At 37.4% G+C, this 23846-nt stretch overlaps 1 protein-coding gene and 1 long non-coding RNA gene across 14 annotated transcripts in view; both read left to right on the top strand.

The window, feature by feature from the left end:
- The window catches only part of TENM2 (teneurin transmembrane protein 2), a 616658-nt gene that overhangs the window by 216226 nt on the left and 376586 nt on the right, over positions 1–23846 (top strand). The window lies entirely within an intron of this gene.
- LOC110405249 lies at positions 130–23189 on the top strand. Its single transcript, XR_002442768.1, has 2 exons — positions 130–21431; positions 21533–23189. It is a non-coding gene; the product is annotated as an uncharacterized LOC110405249 (long non-coding RNA).

The following is a 23846-nucleotide window of genomic DNA, read 5'->3' as shown; positions in this document are numbered from 1 at the left end:
CAGTTATTGCCAAGTGTGGCAGAGAAAATATGGTACAAAGAAAAAGTGGCGTAGAAATTTCTTTCCCCGTCTCTGCTTATCAACATGAAACATCTGCTTCAGCTGCACTGGCTCCCACTGACAGTCAACATTACTGATACAGTGAAATTGCTACTTACATGCAACACAACAGCACTATGCTTCCCTGAGCTGCATTGTAATAATGTCTTATTGTATGCATGTGATGTAGGGTGTGTTGCAGGTTAAAATGTAAATGGTTCCAGTGCACTTGGATGAGCATCACATATGGAAATTTGCATTGGCACAATTAAGTTTTTGTTTGTTATAGTCTTAATGTTGCTAAGCTACAGAAGGAAATGGATCATGCTGAGGAAATCTACAAGTTGCTGACTGTTTGCACAGAATCTTTTTAAATGTTACACTAATCGTATGCTATAGCTTAGCTTTTATTTAGTGTAAATAGAATGGGTACATTTTAAATGCTTCCATCTTGGTTTAGAAATATTCCTGTCTTTACTTGTTATGAGAATACTTGCACCTAAAAATAGCAGAACAAACAGGCTTGGATCAGACGCTTTGTCAAAGAAGTTTGGTTGGACATGTACAGACGTGAATACGATCAACTCCTGTATGGTGTGAAAGAACAATTTGGGTTTTTTAAAAGAATTACAGTTGCTTCCATTCGTATCTAAATAAACAGGACAGCCCAAATTCAAACCTGCAAATAAACACAGGCTGAAATACCTCATGTTAATAATATTGCCTCCTAAGGTGAAGTGCTTGGCTTCCTCCCCTCCATGAATTCCCAGGGCAGCCATGAATTATTGGAGCTTGAAATATACACGTTAAGTGCATATGGTTTTATAGGCTGACAAAATGGCTAATGCCATTCAAAAGGAGGAAGGCGAAATCTTCACCTCAAGTTGGAATAGAAGCAATCTGTGAATTCTTCTTTCTATCCATAGCTTTCCCCAAGAACATTTCATGGTATTTTTGTAAAACTACAAAAGAGGGCTCCATTACCTTTTGTCTTTTATTCTTGAATTCACCATAGATTTAGTTTATTTCTGTGATAACATAAGCCTGTATTTGGTGCGAAACTACAAAAAATGTCACAGGAAGGAAATAAGGCCACAGCTTCGACCATGTGTTTTCCCTTAATCCTCTTGTTTTTAGTAGTTAATGTAAAAAAAAAAAAATCTTACTGTAGATAGCAAAATGTTTAATATAATAGTAAAGTAAGTATAAATGTCTAATATTTACGAGTTGTAGTAAAAATATTTCACACAATTGATACATGTATTGTTTATACTCCTGAAAAAATGCAAGATTTGAGTCTGAAAGTACCGTACGGGTTCTGAAACTGTCTGTACCCAGATCAATATCCACAGCTTGCTTGCACTGCAGACGAGCGTCTTTGTATTATTCTGTTGTTTCAGCTTACTTGGCAGTGCCTTACTTCAGAGGACAAGGAGTGTTTTGAAGAGTAACAGACTTTTCACTCGCATTTCCTAAATGAAAGATTAATTCTATAACAGTTCTAAACTAATGAGTCAAGTCTAATGAAGTAGATACAGTTGTGTTAAATTCTACAAAAGTATCATTATCAAACTTCGATCTTGTGTGTTGTATAAAATATATGGTTTTCATTTCAGGGCAAATTAGAGGAGATAGTTATATGGTATCTCTTACAGACCCAATTAAAATTACACTTAATATTAAAATCATTTATTAATTATTTCTCAGCAAATAATTCATCCTCAAATGGATCCATTCTCCTTTAGCAGAAGAAAGCTACTACTTGGCAAATAAGGACTTGAAGTAAACTCAGTATTTACCATGTAGCAAAATATTATGAATCAATTATTTAAGCCATTGTTATATTTTAAGTCCATGAGTGTATCTTCTTAGATGATTTATTTCATGGATGCTTAGACATGCCATTCAGTATCACATGGGAGTTGGATCAGGAATTAATTTGTGGCTCTTAAATATTAGATAGTTTTAATTTCCTAGAAGGAATAAGAACCCATATGTGCTAATAAATACATAGGTGAGGATTTCTTGACCCTAAGGATGCAAAAAATCAGTACACGGTTAGCTCATGAGGCGCCTCAGTCAGAGCCAGTAATGAACCCACTACACACACCACATGGTTTCAATTACAGCTCTATGAGACTAGACGGCATGGTGCCAGAAGCAAAAGATTGAAACAATTTAAATGATTCTCTTCTTCATGGTTCAGATACTTGAGCCTCTGCTTTCTGCTCCCTTTTTAATGTTCTCTTTTATCTGTGCAGAACTCAAACCCAGAAAGTAGGAATTCAGAGTTTGAATATGTAGGATGTCATCTTGTTAAAGAGTGCTGTAGTAGATCGATTCATTATTTGTTGTGTAATAGTTGCCTTCAGTCTGTATGCTCAAGGTCAGCAAGAGATTTTGGAAAAGGTCTAATTTTTCCCAGTCAGCATAAGAGAAGTTCTTTTAATCAGTGCTTTGCAACATCGAGGTTGTGGTCCCCTTTCCTGTGACGACCCAGCAGCTGAAGTGCTGGCAGCCGCAGCAGTGCCAGTTTGTTACCTCTCCACGGGTTGGGGGCTGCTGCTTGTGCCACCTGGGAGGATGCTGCAGGGTCTGTTCATGCTCAAGGCATCTCACTGGCCAGTGCTCCTCTGAAAATTGAATCAGTTGTTGTTAGCATGTGGGGGCCTCCTGACCAGGACTTGTTGGGTTCCTCTGCCGCCTCCTTACCCCCGCCAGCCTGCTGGCACATGCACTGCATTTGGATTCCACTCAGTTTGGGATGTTTCTGTTATTAGTGCTCCACTTTAGTCAGTGCAGACTATTTTAGTGATGAATTATGGGAAAGCCTGGATTTGCAATATCTTCTCAGATTCTTTGCCTGCAACAATGAGCTTTTTCAAGATTATGCATCATCTTCTTCTGGTGGGGATCCTGTAGTTGCATAGCAACTGATATTTTGGCATTGCCATACACTGTATGAAAGAGGCTGTGTGCAGAGCCATCTGTCCTGGGATGCCCAACAAAGAAGGGGCATCATGGCATTCAGGGTATACAGAGCCATCCTACAGACCTCTTCTGTGGGGATTCGCCTTTACTATAGAGCCAGTGGCCGAGGAATGGAAAGAGAATGCATCACTTTGTCAAGTGCCATTACGTGTTTTCTATAGCCTTTGAGTTCACATTTAAAGGAAGCAATGCTTTCTGATATCCTCAGAATTTTTTATACAGGCTGTTTAGGCATAATAGATTTCCATTTGTAAAGCTTGTTAAGGTGGAAGAATAATATAGTCAGGCTTCCAATTGCAACTCAGCTGAATTATTGTTGTAATGATTGAATGAAATAGGAATTGTAGGGTGTTTAGTATTTTTCTTAAAATGAGACCATCTATTGTAATTGAAGGTATGCAGATGTGTGCAGAAGGTGTGTGCAGAAGGCCTTGATGTGTAGGTTGCCAGATTTTGCTTTATATAAAGCTTATTTTCTTTGTACAGCTGGAGCAAATGAATCAGAAAATATTGAAAAGGTAATCCCTTATTTGTCTACCTACATAAGCATTTTACAGCATTTTGCATTATAAAGTAAGTTATGTTGATGCTTACAAAATCCAGGGATGCATACTTGCTTTTAAAAAGTCATTTTATGTTGCATTTAATCAAACTCGTTTCGTCGGAGTCGCTTATGTTTAATTTTCACTTTCACAAAGGACTACATCATTAAGGTCTTATAGGAATCAGTCATATTATAGGAATGGTCCTGAGTAGAGAGATAATATATAGAAAAGAAAAAAAAAAAAATCATAGAGTGACTGCTGTTTAATGCTGGAGGCTGCCTAGGAGTTTCCAGGCAAACTAATAGCTTGAGGAAACTCCTGTTGAATGAAAAGAGAAAAATCTCAGAAACCATAATCACCATTCTTAGACTTCTTATAAAGCAATCACCAGATTATTAACATGTAGACACTTGGAGAATACAGAGTTGTGTATCAATTTGTGGCAAGAATTCTAAATTGCAGTGTCTTTTCTGCCTCTGTTACCTTCACTTGTCAAGTTATGAAGTCTCTGGTATTCCCTTACACTTAACCATCACTAGCTTTTGCCTTCTGTATGGAATACATGGATTCCCAATTTTTCTAAAGCAATTATCTTAATACTTTCTATTACTGCCATTGCACTTGCCCTCTCCTATTGGAAGATTTGTCAGCTGTAGATGTACAATGTATATTAGATGTTCTTGAGCTAACTTTTTGTGGCCCATATGCACCCTCATGTAAGACGGCTCTTCTGTTGCTCCCAGAAAGTCTATGTTTGTTAATATATGTATACACCTTTTTTTTGCAATACCAGACTATGACCTGACATCTAAGTTCTGTCATTCTTGATTTCTGTTCTGTGTTTCTCAAATTGGCATATATCATTTTCAAGTAGTGTAACTTCAATTTTATAAAAAATGCTTGTATCATAAAATGTGGGATCAGCATGAGAGCTCTGTTTCATCTCTGCTAATTTAAATTAGGTCCAACTGTTTCTTCTTGATCTTCTGTTAAACATTGTCAGGTAACTGTGTGTTTCCTTTTTTCTGGGAGATAGTTTTGACTTCTGAAAAAGGTTGAGAGTAAATAACAAAAAAAAATAAAAAAAAAAAAGTAAGGTGACCTGACTTGGGAGGCCCATGGGGAATTTGAAGTGGTTTTGGTCTTCAGGCAGAAGCCTTTATGTCTACTGTATGTCTCTGCTTACTTCGGTAACTTTCATTTTGCAGTCTTCATCACAGAATTTTTTTTTTATGTATTTCTACATAAAATATGTAATTCTCAGCTTATCTGTAACTTTGAAAAAAATGACACTTAAAAAAAACTTTAAAATAAATCATCAGTTTAATTTCTACTAGAAACATCAAGTTAAGATAAAATGGATTCATCTGTACTTCTGAAAACAAAAGAAGAGAAAGTAACAGAGAAACAAGTCTCTGTTCTGTGTGAAAGAGAATACTTAATCACACATCAGCAGAGAATTAAAAAACATAGCAGTACATGAAAGTATTCTTTTTTCCTTCACTGAACAAATTAATTGCTAGCAATGAGAAAACTACAAAGTGCTGTTTAAAAATAAAAAATACATATCTTAAGTTTAATAAACAGGAGCTAGCGTAGCTAAAATGAAACACCAAAAATCAACTAGCAACTAGCTATTGGTTTTGAGTCTCACCAGCTTGAAATAAATATCAAACAGCTTTCTTGTAAAAACAAATTTGTGAGGTAATTCTACACACATGATTTTCTGAGACAGACTCGGGGTAAAAGCTTCAGTGTAAGTGTCAAATGGACACTCTCTCCAGTTAAATTCATTTCATAGCTGAAATGTGGCCAGACAGAGACATCATAAACCGCTTGAAGATACTCCTTGCAATGTTCCTCATAATATTAATGTTATTATGGTTTTGTAAGATAGGTAGGAATAATATTAAGTACTCACCAGGAAGTAGCTTTTGTCTGTCACCAGAGATGCTGACAATAGTAGGAAAGAGGTAAAGGCAAGAAATCATTATCATGTGGGTGAGGAGGATGCAGGATAATTACCACCTTATCCCCTTATACTGACCTACAAGAAACCAGTAGGTTGCAGAAATGTAAGGGATATAAGCCTATCTTGCACCTGGGGGTCTCTGAGAAATTGCAACATTTATGCTTTGCAGTCATCCTTCCTTTTTGGTGATAGGTTGACCTTAAACATGATACTCAAAGAATAATCACTGAAGTAAATAGATATGCTCATTCAAATCTAGCTTAAGTAATAATGATAATGCGTTCACAAAATGCATGACTGTGGACTGGGCTGAAAACTCCTTCAGGAAAAAAAGAAAAACCCTTCAGAATTTCTGGTCAGCATGTTGCCAATGCATGCTGAATGCCTCCCACATCCCGAGAGGGACAGTAATGAGAGAGGAGGTGCAGCCAAGGCACGTCTGGGCTCAGCCGTGTTAAGTGAGTGCATAATAACCCAAGGGAGAATCGTTACCAGCCAACACAAGCAGGAAGTTGTTCTGCCATTTGTGGAGATGAAAATTGGTTGAGGAGTAAGAGTACCGAAAAATTGTGGAATTTGCCCTTATTTCTGTATCTGATTGTATTTAGGAGATATTTCTCAGTCATATTTGTCCACCGATTTTTTTCAAATTCTGTAAAAAATTACCCTGTAATGTCTGAGGATACTTACGAAAGAATTTGACTGTTGCAAATTTTCCCTAAAACATTTAAAAAAAAAAAAAAAGAGAGAGAGAGAAATGCACATTTTATTCAGTTAACTGTGCATGTGTGAAGTGCTGTGATGTGATACGCTACTGGTATTTTCAGCAACATAGGAAGGGGATTTTTTCTGTCATGCTACACACAGTTCATTAGACTCTAATGGATCGCAACAGATCAGATCTCATGACTAAAATTTTGTGCCAAGTTAGTTTATCTGTGATGCCAGTTTAATTGTCCTGAACCACCTCAATGCTGAAAGATAGTTTATTAAAAAGAAAAATGTATGGCAAAATGGAGCTTTGTGTGTTGTTCACAGTCTGGATGAGTAATGGGGACTCACGTTGCTAACTATTGTAATCTGTTTCTGTTCACTGAGCAACACCCATTGGCTTTCTGAGGTGGTTTTTTGTGGTATTCTGTCAATATTGTTTATAGCAAATCAGAAGTCTATTGTATGGTTTAGTTTCAAGTATTTATTTTAAGCTTCCAATTGGGGTGGTTTTGACTTCTACTAGTGAGGGCTGGCAGCAATTGATGAAAAAAAGATTAGATTACTGCTTAATGATGACGTCTTCAAAAGCCCTGGAGTGACTGAGGGAGATAAGTCCCGTGGAAAATCAATGAAACTTAGGCTCCAAAGACAGTTAGGTGAGTAGAAAATGTTGCTCTAATGACCTAAATGTTCATTCTCTCTCCTGCTATCTCAGTGGTAATATACAAGAGAGAATGGGTCTGTGTAAAAATATCTGGTATCCCTGAACATTTTTAGCCTCTTAAAAATCTGAGTGCTAGATCTTTGTCTGATTACTATCTCTTGTTCTACCTGACTTAAGCAGCAGTGAGATACATCATTTTTTGGTGTAGAAACTGAAGAAAAAGTCTTTAAAGAAAGTAGTAGCTATTCATATAGCAAAGAAAAAGGTCTTAATTTAAACAATGCACATTATTAGCTAGTTGTATTCTTAAAGTTCTTGGTTTTGTAACCCCCAAAAGGTTGTTCTTTACTACTGATGATCATTTCATAAATGTACTTGATGTCTGTTCCCGTCATACAAAGAGGGCACAGTTCTCTCTTGCAGCTTGCTAGGCATCACAGATTTCCAATTCCTACGTGGTGGTTTGAATTCAGCCCCCTGAATCATTTATGTGGTTATTAGATTTCTATCATGTGAACCCTACTGGGAATCTTGTTATTCTCCTTTTCTGGCCTCTTATGCATTAAGAAGATGTGTTTGCTGCTACTACTCCCATGGCACAAGAAGGAAGGGGAAGAGGCTGGATTTCAGTCCTGGTAATGTTGTTTTTCAAGAGAGAAATGAAGAAGAGTTTAGTCATGTGCAAAGTTGTGTGTGTGGACAGCAATGCAACAGACATGTTGCCTTGATATTAATCTATCTCTACCTTATAGCTGTCTGTTAAGCCATATTCCTCTGTTACAGAACAAATAATGGATTAAAGGCTTGTTTTCTGCCCTATTATTAGGTGGTACAGCACAGGAACTGTTCCTACTCTTTCATATTCTGCTAATTTCAACCTTTTTTCTTTTTTTTTCTTTATAAAGATCATATATTTTTGTAACACATTGAGTTCCTATTATAACAAGTAGATATGAGGGAGTACATCAACCAGTGAATTACCTGACACATGGCTGTGATACAGCTGACACACGAAAGAGAAAATTAGTATCAGAGATGTGGGAGCAAGAGCTGTCCCTTTTAAAGATATGTAAGCCTTTTTGTTAGCAGGCATTGTAGGAATTAACGTGACTCAATGACAAAGTGACACATCATTCAACTGATGTTCTAACTTCAGACAATCTCTCTGTTCAATGCAAAAAACAAAGGAAAGTCTGGAGAAATCTCAAAGATCTGATCACTATTAATGTAACTGAGATGCTATCTATAGCCAAGGCAGGTGTGCACACAATGGCTCCGTTTGGTGCATTTCTGGAGCACACGATGTTAGAAGTGAAGCTGTGGGAACTGGATTTGTTCTTGCTTAATAAGAGACCTTATTTGTGTTCACATCTACCCAACTGGGAGAGTGTGGGGAACAGACTTCTTCTCAGTGGATACAGTTTTACAACTGTAAAATAAAAGGCAGTGGATGCAAACTGGAACATGAGAAATTTGAATGTGACACCAAAAAAAACCCAAAGTTTTACCGTGAGCATGGTCAAGTACTGGAACAGGTTGCCCGGAGAGGTACTTCGTACTGTCTGTCCTTGGCAACACTTGGAGCTTGGCTGGATGATGTCTCGAGCATCCTGCTGCTTGTGGACCTCCTTTGAACAGCAGGTTGGACTAGATGGTCTCTGGAGTTCTTTTCTAATAAACAGGATTTTATGAATGTTCGGTATATTCATGTGTTTGAAGAAGTTAATGTCTAGGTTTGCTTATACTAGCTAGTGTAATTTTTTGCTGCTTTGGATTTAAAAAAAAACTATATTTGCACTTAGGCTTTGGGTTTTTCTTCCATGGCAGTGGCACAGGAAAGCTCAGTGGATAGCTGTAGTGCAAATTCATTGGTTTCTCAGTAGGGCTAGAAACGCAGCGGTGCACTAAATGAGTTCCTAGGTCTGCTGAGTACTGGCATTTGCACAAATGAGAAATGCTCATTGTGGATAGTAACTCCTGTTTTAAGGTAGTTACATAGCATCAAATTTAATAACTAACTTTTCTTCCCTTAGTATCACTTTGCTGCCATTATTACAAACACTTGCATTATAGTCAGGAGAGGGAACAGAGAGACAGGAAGAGATTTGCCCAAGACTGCAAGTGGCTGTCATTGAGTCGGGTAATAAAGCTGGGAGTCATGAATTCTGTGTGTACTGCTGCTCAGTCCATCGCCTGTCCTTCATTCAGACCAGCACGGAGACAGAACAAAACTACTCCATTTTGTGATGGTGCTTCATATATTTTTATGGTGAACATTCTGAAATATGTTTCAAACAGTAGGGGAAAGTGTGCATAGCTGCATTGATCAAACTAAATGATTTGATGCATGAAAGCAAATCTTATCTTAATTGCAGCTTGCTTGTGAAGGATGGATGCTTGAAACTGAATACTCAATTGTCTGTTCAGCAGTTTCTTTTTGTCTAGTTTGGTACACTGACCTTACCTCTTGTCATGAATTCAGATTCAGTTGGGATAAGAATTGTAGTGCAAGACTGCAATGAATTTCACCATCTCCATATGTCATTTTTACCTGCGTATCAAATCATCTTGCTACCTGAGTATTAACTGTGATAAACTTGCTGTTATTGTGTCATTACACTTCTATAAAGCTTTAATCCAATTGTAATAAAGATATACAAGTAAAAAAAACAGGGAAGAATTGGAAGAAAATTGTAAGGGTTTGCTTTGTTGTTTTTTTGGTTTTTTTGTAGAAATGGTTGAGTGTTTTCTTACAGGATTAAGAAATTATCTTAATGATTTAAGTCTGTGGGGAAATATGAGGTCTGGGGGTAACTGTAGTCTCGTGTTTTATTAAAAAAGGTTACTCTGTACAAATACTTCTGGTAAAGCAGGGATTCCTCTTAAACGAAGAATATAAAAGCTAACATTTGTTGAGATGTAATGATTCATTTGAATGACCAATTTTCTTAATGTTTTTTTTTTAAACTCTGATCATAAAATGATTAATAGTTTAATCCAGCCTGCTTTTATATTACATTCTAATTCTGCTTTATATATTCTCCTATGTCACAGAGCTGAAAGTTCAAATTGGATTCATTTTCATTACCAAGTTAGGGGTGGAGAGCTGTAAATTATTCACCTCCACTGAGGAGAACACATTTATAAATCTGTTCGAAGGAAAGAAAGCCCATTCACATTCTGTTCACTCCTATAAGCAAGAGACCTATTTTTTTCAAAGTAAATTCTTCTAAAATGTCTTAAACGCTGCTTTTGCTGGAAATACTAAAAACTAGTTTAATTAAGACAATCAGTACGGACGCTCTGTGTGTATCAGTAGGTCCTGTGATCAATAACATGATCCTCTGAAATGACATGCCTTGGTTCTTCTACGTAATGATTGCTGGGGTTTGAGTTTGTTGTTCCTTTAACATAGATACAAAAATATTCTATGAATGCAATAGGAGGTTGCTTTGAAAGTTCGTAAGACCTTGTAAGAATATCTGTGCGCGGAAAAGAAGAATTAGAACCAGAGTTTCTGTGTGTTGACATAAATGAACCATTTTTGTTTTGAAAGCCCTTTGGCTTAAACAGCCTGAAAAAATGCTTGAAGTTAATAGAACCTATAACAGTTGTCAAATTGTAGAATAGCTTTTAAGTATTTACCTTATATAGGATGGATCTTATAAGATCCAGAGTGAAAACCAAACACTGGGCTATACGTTTTTGTTACTAATTCATGTTAACTTTTTTGGAAGATATAGCAATATTTTTTTTGTATTCCTTTAGCTATTATTTTTTATATTCAGAATGTCATTTTGAAATCCTGTGCTAGGAATTTTCATTTTATATAGGTCACTCTGAAAGTAACGCCTCCTATTTATTTCCATGGAAAATGCAACAAATGCAAAGAACACAATAACACTTTTTGATAGAGCAAATTCTCAGCTGCAAAATGCTATTCTTCAGCAAAGTCAGTAGCACTAGATATGTCTTTTCGCCAGCAATGAGCAACAGCCAACATGCCGTGCTAATACTCATACAGGACAGTGAGATCAGTTAGGCCAAATTCTTAGTTCAGATATTTATTTATATTTTAAATTTGGAATAGTTCTGTTGACTTAATGCTCAAAACTCAGAGTCAAATTGATCAGTTTCTCTCCAACTGTGTAGAGAATATATTTAACAGCGATAAGCTCTGAAATAAAAACAAAACAGGCTTTAATTTTTCCAAGATAAGGTGAGCCACTCAATCATTCTTACACATGAAATATTTTAAATACCTGCCTGTTCAGCTTTTTGTGACTCACTTAACTGTTCTGTTCCAGCTTTGTATATAAAGAATGACATGTTCCCTGACATCTAGGTTAAGGTGAAGCTATTGTATCTGTCAGTTAACCTCTTTTTTGTCAGCCTGCCATGCTGATAATTTTCTGTATGTGATAGAGTCATAACGTATTCTCTGTCCTCTGGCAGAATGAAGAGTTAGGTTTGCCATTGAGTATGAAGATGTTTTCCCATTTTCTCCACAAACAAATATGCTAGAATGTGTCTGTTTTATAAACCGTATCCCAACACGTCCAAAGTATGAAGCATACTTTCTTCCCTTCTTAAAAGTGATTTACTTTGTGCAAACTTGGTTAATGAAGTACAGCATAAACTACTTATTTAGTAGTCATTATCATGCAGTATTTATTAGTGACAATGTTCCTGAGAAAGGAATGACTTAAATGCATTGTAAGGTATTTCATAAATATATAAGCTTGTGTCACTTTGTATATGTTTTCAACATATTTCATTTCTTTACAGCTTGAATATTAAACTAGTGACATTTAAAGTGTCTTCTCCCATAGGTTGTGGCATCTAGTAGGTTATTTGGTTTAAGGGAATTATGCTTAATCGCAGATTTATGTTCCACCCAGAGATTCAAATGCTATTGAGCTCTGTGATATATGAATGATTGCAGATTTTCAAAAGAGGATAGTTTTTGAAGGTGTCTGTGTGTTAAGCTAAATTTTTGAATTAATAGGAACATCAAAGATGCAGAATCTGGGTCAGAGAAAGACCTCAACAGTTTTGCTGTTTGAAGCCTTTCATTCTTGACCTCCAGGACTGCAATAAACTTTTAAATAATTTTCAAGGACTCTTGAGATGCTCTGTCAATTAAACTGCCATGCAAGCCCTTTTCCTGTTGGCCTGTAGCCATTATTTAATACACTTTTAATGCAGTCATTAAAATTTTGTTTTAGAAGATATTGTATGACACATGATTTTTTTTTTTTCATCAAATGGCTTTCGCTACAAAAAGCAAAAGTAGAAGGTAGGTAGAACATTTATTGAAAAAAAAATAGTTGGATTTTTTTGAGGAAGATTTTGAGAGAATCTTTCAATCTGTTACACTATGCATTGATCACTTTTGATGAAATTGTGAATTGAGCTTCATTGGACAAATAATGCTAAAAAAGAACCAGACAACCAAATAAAAAACCTGCATACACTGAATACCATTCTGGAAATCCTGCCTATCATGCAAAACTGAACATACAGTTTCTCCTTGTCAGGACTGTAGGATGGCAGTAATAGCAGCGATGTCCGCTAACCACAGGAATGCTCTGAGCTGTAAGACTGTGTACGTTTGTTCAGTGTCCTTCAGTGAGGTGTACTGAAATACATAGTACACAGTGCCACAATACTGTGGGTATTGCATGATGCAGTTTCTCAGCAGGAGCTGATGTGCTGCTTGCACTCAAAAGCCTGTGGCAGTTCTCTAAGATACTGTAAGTCTTCAGTTCACCTCTGTCAGTAAGGATCACTTCATCTGCAGTTCAGGTAGCGATGACATTATAAATAAGAGGAAAAGTTTGATAATGTTCCAGTCCCATTACCTGTGTTCTTCTTTCAGCAAGAACTGAGTTTTCATGTGACTCCATGCTGCTTTGCCAGGAACCTCAATCTATACATAGGTCCATGGTATGGTTTCAGAAAGATTGAGGAGCACCTTGTGTCGTGTTTGAGATGCAGGTTTCAGGAGCAATGTTGTTGCTGTTCTCATATATATATATATATATATATTTATTGCTGTCATTAAGTTGCTTTCAAAGTTTAGTCTTAATTTGTGGCCAGAATTTACAACATATGTGAAGGCAAGCCTTCATAGCTAGAACTCTCCTTTAGTGTCTTCATACCGTTTACCTCTTGAACGTAATGCAAGCCACAGTTTCCAAACTGTAAAATCAACAGAGCCTGTTTAATGGTTCTGAAATAGCAACAGCTGATGTCATTCATTTAGGAACAGAAATTTTACTTCCGTTTTAAGATTCAGCAGAGTTTTAGGAAACCATCAGCCCTGAACCCGATTGCACTGATCTCCTTAGGTTGGCTTCTGAGTTTGGGCCCCATGTTTTCTTCCCTCTACCTTATATTTACATTTTTTTGCCAAGTATAGCAGGGAATATATAGAGCCAAGGTACCAAGATTTGTGTTATACTGTAGTGCATTCCTTTCTCCCTTGTATACACAAGGGCAGATGCTTAGAGCTTACCTCCTGGAATAAGTTTAGCCCTCTTCAGTCATTTGCTACACTGCAGAAGATCTTCGTAATACCACATACTCCAGAATGATATATTTTTTATTTGTTTGCTGCTCAGTCAATCAATTGCTTGATTTTCAAAGAAGCGGGAGTATGAAGAAACGTTACATTGTCCATGTTTATATATTTATTACTTGGGGCATTAATACCTTCATTTAGTCTAGTTCACAGCAGCCTGTCTCTCCATGAAGTTGTCTTTCCATAAGCGATTAGGTTCTGCTGCTTATTGCATCTTGAAAAGTGTGATATAAATTCAAGTCAGGGACATGGTACTCTAGTTAAGGGACTGAGTGGATCATAAAGAAAAATGAGAGGTGTAGCAAATGTGTTTCCAATCTCTGTAGTACATATAATAGAAGGTTTTATTCTACAATTGTCAGAGAGGATCTCATTAGAGTTCAGACTTTCCTGTTCCTGAAAAAGTTCTCATGTTGGGTACTTTAAAGGAAAGAGTTCACAGAGTTAAGATTTAAGGGCATAGGCTCCCTTCTATTACAGCGAACTGTGATCACAATAGACTGAAAAGTTCGTAAGCTATTTTGAAGACCGGAGTAATATGTACAATTTTCTTTATTCAGAAGCTCCTTCATGATGCAAGTGCACCTGCCGAGCTGCAGAAGGAAAGGAATTTTCCATTCTGTTGTCCTCCACCAGTCTCCAAACGTAGCTGCCTAAAAATAATGGACTGGATCAACTTGAACAGATCTTTTTTAAGAAACCTATCCAGGACAGGCTTAGGAATTTAGGAGCATGAAAGCCTCAAATGACTAAGTACGAGTTTTGAGTAATCCAGTTGGAGGAAGTCTTAGCTGTGGTGGGTGAGGTGTCCAAAGCTGTCTGTTAATAACTGTCAAAACTCGTGCTCTGTCTCAGAGCCCCTGTCCTGCTGCTGCAGGGAAATTACACTCATCTCCATGCCACAGCCTTCCTGTGGTTTTGCAAGCTTGTGCCTTTTGTCTGTACTGACAGTACTAGAGAAGATATTGCTATGTACTTTAGGGGAAAAAAAAAAGCAACAAAACTAGCAGGAAAACCTGAAAAATCTGTGTCTGCATCTCTAATTCCAGTTGTCAGCCTCAGAAGAAAATTAAATTATTTAAAAGTAAGGAAAACAAAGTATACTTAAAGCAGAGTCCATTTGCTACCAGAGGAGGTGGTGTGGGAAATGATGATGATATTCAGAAAAAGGCTGTTGAGTTGTTGTTCAAGAATTGTACCTTTGCATCATCTCCAAGCAGTTTTTCAAAAAGAAACAGATGCCCCCAAACATTACAGGATTGATTCCTTAAAATAGCATTTTGAAATGCAAATAAGTCAATAAATAGATATGTAAATCAGGAAAAGAGAACGATGGCACAGGCTTTGGTTGGAACAGCTTCTAACTTCGGATATTATATGCTTCAAAATTAGTCAACATAGCATACTTTTTTATTATTGTTATTATTTTTAGTTTCCCTTTCTCTTGTGTTGACATTTTGGGGTGGTTTGTTCATGACACTTTTTTTCTTCCATTTTTTGAAAAGCCCCGAACTTGCTTATAAAAAACCTCATGATATATTTGCAATATTCAGAATTACTCAAGCTATCTACTTGTCATGAAGCTGGCTCTCCATCCCCTGAGGGGTGCAGGTTTGTCACAGAGGGAGGATGCTTTTTGCTGGAGCTGGTATCTGGAGAGAAGCAGTTCCCAGGAGCTGGCAGGCAGCTTGGGCAGCAGCGTGCTGCAGCCTCCTTGGTTTAGATCATAGCACAGCAAAACTGTGGAAAGCTGGCCCTTTCCTTTTGCCCATAAAATCTGTAAAATGTCCTTTTTCCCCCAAATTGTAAGCAGTCTTTATCAGTATGGTATTTCGTTTTCTAAATTGAAAATTGAAACAATATTTTTCTGATTTGCATTTAAAATGAAATATTCCTGAATTGTTCTTTTAGACCTTACATGTATTCCTTGTGAATTTGGTAAACTTCTGCAAGAGATGGAAATTAAACAAACAAACAAAAAACCTTGAAATGGGTCAGAGGAGAGGGTTGGTGGAAAGGCCCAGCTTCTGGAGAAATTCGCTCCAGCGTGACACAGCAAACACTTAGCATATGTTTGACTGTAAAGAATATTTTGATAGACTGGTAGATGCATTTACTTTAATTCTCAGATGCGTATCATATATAGCCAGTGGGAGAATAATCTTTGAAAAATCTGATGCTTTCTAAACTCAAATATCGAAATTTGAAATGTACTAACAACACATTAGAGAAAATCATGGAAGCTTTTTGTGGTAGATTGGGTCTTCCTGTTTTATAACTTCTGGGCTTGATTACTAAATGTTTTTTAGGCTTCTAGTGATATATCTAATCATTTACTTTGAGATCTCTTAAATAGTCCTTCTCACTGCAGAATTAATATCTATGAAGCCATTATATCCAAGATTTCTGAATTTCTGAAAGTCTAGTTTTATTTTTTTGCTTGTGTTTTTAAGTTACAATTTAATGACTTAATAACTTCTAAGACAGCAACAAAATACCACTTATTGGAGAAATGAACTAATCTTAATTGTTTTCTGGTTGTAGCCACTGAGATTATTTTTCTTGGATATGAAAAATAATATGAAATATGACAAGCTTAACTTGTGTTAGAAAGCAGATAATTGCTGCTGCCTTCTACATGGCATGAAAGTTGCAGGTCTGGGCTGGAGTGTAGCTCTCCACTTCTAATAAACATGACAGCGTACTAGGATTTGTGGCTTTTTATGCTCATGGGTGAGACTGATGGTTCCATAAACTGGATAGCTCGTCTGAGACAGATTCCCATGTAAAATATATGCGTATATGTCAGTTGTACATATAGACAGATGATTAGAAGATCTTCCTTTCTCCACATTTCCAATACTGCCAATTACTCTAAGTGTATCCTTTTGGCTAAGGAAATGAAGTATCCAAACACTCTTGTAAGCATTGTAGTGGTCAGCAAGTGTCAAATTCATTGCTATTGGAAATTACTTCTGTTGGTAATTACTAAACGCAGAGAGAAGAGCCTGAACTGGAACCAAGATTGACATTTGGACTTAATAATATAATGAGGCTTTAATAAGCTTGTAATAGGCAGCCTCGCAAAATGAAATGAGCAAAGATTACAAACACATACATCAGTTCCCTGGATCTTAAATACATAAATTGTATTAATCTCTATTGATAAAAATTAATTGCTTATTTTATATGGCCCAGATGTAATTATAGATCAAGATAATATTTCTTAATAGGCATTTTATAAAAAGGTCTACAGTATGAGCTTTTAATTATTATTTTTTAGTAATGCTTGATTTCTTCTGGGCAACAGTCAAGTCTTCCAAGTCTTGTCTACTTCGTAAGTGTTTGCTTTATCTGGATGACCACTGGCAGCACTACGGATAGGCTCCTTCCCTAAGCTTAGCTCTTTTTACACACACACAAAAAACAAATTAATATCAGCGTTTTGCATTTATACCAAACAGGTCTAAGCAAAACAAGCAGATGTTGTATATGGATCATTGAAGGTCCTTTTTCCTCTTTGTTGCTCAGTTTTCTCTGAAGTCACTCTTTATACTTCTTCTCTGATTGTCTGAGTATTATAAGCTTTCTACTGAAATAGGTTCTAAAGATCTTTTGTAGAAGAGAATTTTGGAAGAAAAAGAAGAAAAAAGATCACACCAAATACTAAGTACTATACTGGTCTTGAAAAAAAACGTTGTGAACCTTAACCTCAATGCACATAGCTTGCAATATATGCAAGCGATTGAGGTGAGGTACTATTTTTTTTTTTTCTTCATTAGGATTTTTTTGAAATGTTTTGGCAATATGTACTGTATGTGTAACACTCATTCTTGAGTTTAGTTTTCCTGGCTAATTTATGAGGGCTACTGAAAATAATGCCTCCTATTTTTTTCATTGGCCCACGATGTCAGAGGCAGATGTTGGTGGGAGCAGAGGCTGAACCTTCCCACCAATATCCCATTACTTTTTGTTGCCATACAAAATTGATGTAAAAGGGCCATCTTCATAGACACACATCTACCTGATGGTCATATTAAGGTGATGTCTTTGCTCTAAAGCAGTAAAGGTGTGCAGCAAGGAAAAACTAAGAATTTTGAACGTGACCAATATTTTAAATTTGCAGAATTAATGTATATTTGCTTTTTATCAACTCTTGTCATACTTCTCTGACTTCATCAAGTAAATTAAGAGGCATCTCCCAGGGAAAAGAAAAGCTTATGAAAAAAGAAATGATGTAAATTTTTCTAGTGAAAGAAGAGAAATTATAAATCACTGTTTTCAGGGGCTTATTGCTGGTTTTTATTTGCTTATACATGCAGCTATTTTTTATTAATGTTGAAACCAGCAGCCTCTAGCGTGATAAAGCTGACTTGATGGATGGGAAGTAAAAGCAGTGACCACCAAATGGGAAGATGGACATATTTTAATGAGGTTGGGAATGTATAATACTGCATATATTGTTGGCTCTGGTCACAAATACATCTCCTGTTGCTGTTCTCTCTGTTTTGTTTTTGTTGAAAACTCGGCATTGTTTCTTCTCATTAACATAAGGTAACTGGGATAAGTTTCATATTACCATTCACCATTCCCACTTGACTTGACATTTTCGTAGTTCAGATGAGGCTCTAATAACCTTTCTAAGCTCTAATGATGTCCGTTCAATAAATGAGATTTGAGCAATGCTACCATGGTAAATAGTGTACTTGTTCCTCATTACAAAAAAAAAGAAGTTGCTATCAGAATGGATATTTTGCATTTTAAGGAAAAAAAAAACCAACAAAAAATAGAATTATTGGTAACAAGCACGGTTGCCTTGATAGTTTTTTTGAACTTGACTGTTTTGTTCTGCACTGCTATTTGCTCCTTTGTCTTAAAGCAATATTTATCCAGCAAATTTGCAAACATATCGTAGTTTCCTGTTACATTCTTATTTTGCAGAATAAGAAAATGGTGTCAGGAGTTTTTTTTGCATGAGCTGGGCATTGCAGGAAGGATGGTTAGCCATGCTTACATGCTGCAAGTGTTCCTCTTATGGGCCACAGCTGATGACACACATCTACTCTAAGAGTATAAATAGTGAAAAAAAAAAGGAAAGGGGAGGGAGAATAAATGGAAAACTCCCACTGGCCAGCTGTGGGAGGGCTGGGGCTCCCGGATGAGTCTCACCAGTGCTGCAGCTCCCTGAGTGCTCTGGGATCCTCCTTCAGCTGGAGGTGACCCTGGGCTGCTGAGCTTCATGCGTGCTTCACGCCAGGTCATGCTTATCAGCTACTTACATGGCTATTAGCTACCTTGTAATTAATTAAGCCCTGTTTTCCTCTAGTACGAAGAAAAAGCAACAAGGGGAGGGGGCCGTGGGAATAATAGGGGGAACATTGGCATGGGAGCAGGGGAAACCTCCGGCTGAGGTGTAGGGCCCTTAGCATTCCTGAGACATTGAATCCTCTGTAAAAAGAGATAAACAGTTAGAAAAGCCATGGCAGGCAAAATAGTCTGAGGGAAAATAGAGTAGTCCTTGAGAACTTTTTTTAGTAGTTTTTTTTTCTTTGGCTTCAATCCTTTTTCCATGCTTTACTAAATGATGGCTTGAGGAAAAAGAGCAAAAGATATTTTTGCTGCACAACTAAATGTGGGAAGAATCTAAATGGTGAAGAATACTCCTGGGGAGAAAATGAGAGAGTACATGCTCCATCTGTGAGGATTTTCCTGTTTGTTAGCACTCTCTTGGGCCTTTTCATTTCTAATGTTCTGTGCTGGTAATCTGGTAACTTTTTGCAAATCATTCGGTTGAAAGTGAAAGAACCATGGTACCAAACAGTGAGTATCAGTGCTGAGCATGCTGGTAACCTTTATGGATTCTGGAAAAGAGTAGCTGAGTGAAAACACCCTGGTGAGTGTAGACCTTCTGCATACATTTGTCTGCACATGGAGATCTTGCTTCCATGGTTCTGTTTACCCCTGGTGCGGTTTGGCCCAGCAGCAGCTCAGCACCACGTGGCCATTTGCTCACTCCCCCCTCCCAGTGAAATGGGGAAAAGAATCAGGAAAAAGAATGAGATAAAAACTAAGACAGAAAAGGAAGTGAGAAATATTAGTAATGGATAATATATATATATGTACACACGCATGTGTGCGTGTATATATACATAACAAATGACACAAAAGGAATTGATCGCCACCTGCCCACTGATGCCCAAGCCTGCCCATTGGTCCCCAAGCAGTGTTGCCCCCTGGCCAACTCTCCTTGATTTTTTTGTTTTCTTACATGATGTCATGGAAAATCCCTTTGGCCAGTTTGAGTCAGCTGCCCCGGTTCTGTCCCCTCCCATCTCCTTGTGCTCCTCAGCCCTCACTGGTAGGGCAGTATGAGAAGCTGAAGCTTCCTTGGCCTTGTGCAGAACTGCTCAGCAACAACTAAAACAATCGCTGTATTCTCAACATTGTTTTCCTTCTAAAGCCAAAGCATACCATCACAGGAGACACTATGAAGAAAATAAAGTCTGTCCCAGCAGAAAGCAGGACAACACCCTAGAGGCAGAGTTTACTCATCTATATAATGATGTGAGTAAACAAACGAGGTCTTTTCTCAGCAGAATCAATGCCACGAATAGGCCAGGTGAAATAAGAGCTCCCCATCTGATCAAGAGCTTCAGCTTACGGAGAACCTGGCAAGGAAACCTTATGTTGCTACTGAGAGTTGCAGGATATGGGGAAGACCCTATTCCAGTCTCTTGACTGTATGGATGTAAGCAGGAGAGGCATTATGTGGGGTGAGCCTGAACATGTTACCCTTTCTAATTACAGTAGCATCCTGTGAATTTTAGTGTACTGAATTAAATTGGACTTGAATGGCTGATTGGATTGTATTGGGATACCAGTTGGCACCTAGCAATTTCAGCATCTCTAAGAGCATGGCAGTGTTAAGACAGAACTAAGCAGTATTTCCTTGCAAAGACAGATTCAGAGATAATTTATGTGTTTGTTTTATGGAAAGAACAAAGCATTTCTAACAGTCAGTGAATTAGTATCTTCTGTAGAACACAACTGTGGTTTACATCCTCTGGCTGAGTATGGCAGCAGCTTCTCCCGCTGATATTTATATGTTAATAAAATAGCAAAATAATAAAACAAAAACAAGGGTGTGTTTTTAACTTATATTGCTCATATTAGATCCTGCTTACAGACAGCTACTGCTTTTTTCCCCGTCCAGCTTTATACACTGAAAAAATAGTTATAAAATAGTAAGAAAGCTTCCTTAAATTTGGTTTTCTGTAAGTTATGTTCACACTTTTAAAAAATAGTGTGTAATTTCTTAATCTGTTTTCCCTGCCAAACTGGTTGTCTTATTCAACAATAAATTGAATGCAAAGCTTCCCCCAGGCAGAGACAGAATACCAACCCCTGAATGTCTGGCAGCTTAATTGACATGTGGTGGTAGCCTTAGGCAGAAGTTAATTTCTACCCTGTTTATATACACACATATACTTTTCATAAAGCATGCAGGCAGTAGTGCAGATAAATTAAGTCTAATTCATGCCGTAGTTCGCAGGTATACACTTGCTGAAATGACATGAAGCCATTTGCTTTTATGAGTGAAGGAGTTCCTCACAATTAACAAATGTCTCAGCCTTCTAGGAACAGTATGTTTCCAAGCACAAGGTTTTCTGGGTGTTATTTTTCTTCAGTTGCCACCCAGTGAATGCAGCAATCTCTAAAAGTAAAACCAAGGGCTTCAGCCCTAGTTCCTGGAAGATGTCCCAGCGCCCTGAAAGCGGCCGTTCATGACGCAGGTTCCCAGGCAGCCTGGTCGTGCACGTGTACCCTTCATTCGTGGAAGTGCTGTGTGTGCCTAACTCGCAGTCAGTTAAGTGCCAGGCCTCCTTCGCAGTGTGCAACTCATGCTCCACTGGGTGTCAGGTAAGAATAGAAGCACGAAGTCATTAAAAGATAAATGGAGAATTTATTTAAAATGTTTGATTAAATTACATTTTTAATTGTGATCTATTTCCTTTGTCTAGGTAAATTGAAGTCAGTGAACGAAGTCTAAGCTCCGGCAGCCAAACGTCTAACTTTGAGAAGGAATGTTTCTTCTCAGTAAATTGAAGTTTTTACCAGCTGTGGAGCTGGCCCATTTCTCTTACTCTACCGGTCCTTCATATATATCATAATGAAAGGTCCTGGCTTTATAAGGCTAATGTATTAGAGCTATTCAATTATACCTATCAGTGCTATAGGCAGAGAAATTATTTATGAAGTTAATGATCTGAAGTGCACCATTTGAAATGGATATATATGTTCATAAAATGAGTATCATTCACCCTGGTAGGAAAGAGTCTATAAATCAAAGTTCAGAATGTAGTTTCTGTAGTCAGTGGGAATCCATGTGATTCTGAGTATGGGAACAACTGGATTTATTAAAAAAAGTGTGTGTATTTTTATATTTAAGTATTTCAATGTACGTAGCTTTGAATATCACATTTCTAGGTGACAAGGAAGCAACCGGTTTGAATTACCCTGGTTCTTAAAGCGAACTTATCCTTTTTTTCTTTGATTTCACAATACATAGAGTCTTGTTTTAATTCTGAGTGAAAAAACTGGTTGGATGATGCAAATCACCAGCTACAATAGAAGTCATCATAGGGTCTAGGCTTTTCTGAACTATTCAGGAATTACAGAAGGCTGGCATTAGAGTAACTCCACAGGAGCATTACCTTTACACAGATACAAGTTGAAAATCTTCATGATCAGAGAGTCAAGAGCAGCAGCTAATTGTGAGCTACTTGCTTGTAGGTAGCATGGTGGGAAGTGAGGGTGTGCTTGAGGCACGGCTGGCTGCTGCCGGGTGGTTGGAGAGCTCCTGCTGAAGTCAGTGGGCCAGGGGTGGTTCCGTCTGCAGGGTCAGGATCTCAGGTAGGAATCACTAGGAGCTCTCCTTTAGTTCTTGCTTTGTGCAGTACACATACCGTGATTCTCATAATAGTTATCAGCAAAGCATGGACCAGTTCTGCTCACAGACAGAACACCAAACTATTCTCTGATGGTGGCATTCAAAGAAAGAAGTTTGACAGTTATCTGCAAGTGGTGTGGTGGTGTACCCATGTTATGAAGTCTCACTATATTTAGCTCTTTTCTATGCTCAAATATGTCAAGCAGGGTGGTACAAACAGGTTACTCTCCTGAGTTTGTGTTGCCCCTGCATTTTGACTGTTCATTGCTGGTGCTTTTCATCAAGGAAATGTGTCAGCAGCGCGTGAGGTACCGTGTTAGATGTATGGAAACTACCCACAGCAAATCACCTGCAGGCAATCTGCAAAACCCTTCTGTGCTCCACTGCTAAAATTAAGTTTATGGATAATTTATCACCTACTTGTCTCTTGAATAAATTACACATACAAATGAAGACAGAAAAACTGTAACAAGTGCTTTTGACTGGCAAATACAAATGTGAGAATCTCTTATCAAATATCTAGCAGAGTTCTTATCAAATATCTAACAGACTTCTATTTAGCAGTTGGTGATTGTGAACAAGTGATTCCTGCTTGTAGCTATTGTTTTTGCAGTACAAATATTAAATGTTTTTTCACTCCCGTGGTAAATTAGAAATTATCTATTGTATTTGACATGTCAAAACAAGCTGATTTATCAAATAAAATAAAACTTGGAATTCCATCTCAATGAAGCTGCGTGTAGCTGTGGCTAAAAACTTCACAGTTAAAGATTATCTCGCTTTCAGATTCTGTCATTTGCAACTCTCCACCTCATCTCTAATATCAAGATGCTACATTAATTTATGAATATAATGCCTGTTTCCTAAGGGGTCTTTTTTTCACTTTCTCTACGCTCTTCGTAAAGAGGTATTTTCAGGATATTTTTGTGGCCATTCTCTTGTTTTGAAATACCATTGTAGGTTTCTTAACTGTAAATAATGGCAAAGGGACCAAATGGTATGAACTTTGGAAATTGCCATGGTAATATCTGTTCCATCAATTTTGCATTAAACTAGTTCTGCTCATTTAGTAGTATTGCTTTAATCAATAGATCTTTTTTTTTTAAATTTCATTTTTATGGAATCCTACTTTGCGTGTTGCCCCTGAGACTTTCCTTTGGCTCCTTAGTCCCACTCTCTGTCATCTATGTTAAGAGGATGTTCAGAGGCCCTGAGGCTTGCTGAAATCTGCATGTATTTCATCCGTCTGCAGCAAAAGGATGAGAAGCACAAAGGGGATTCCCCACGATTATAGAGGCAGATAGAAGATTGGATGCCTTTCATTGCTGAACACTTGGCAGGTTTTTCTTTCATGTAAAGGTTTTCGAGATTCTTTAAAGATTTGT

This window comes from Numida meleagris, chromosome 12, assembly GCF_002078875.1.
Source record: "Numida meleagris isolate 19003 breed g44 Domestic line chromosome 12, NumMel1.0, whole genome shotgun sequence".
In the NCBI taxonomy this organism is placed as follows: Eukaryota; Metazoa; Chordata; class Aves; order Galliformes; family Numididae; genus Numida; species Numida meleagris.
Note: the sequence above shows the minus strand (reverse complement) of the source record. Positions and strands in the feature narration are given on the sequence as shown.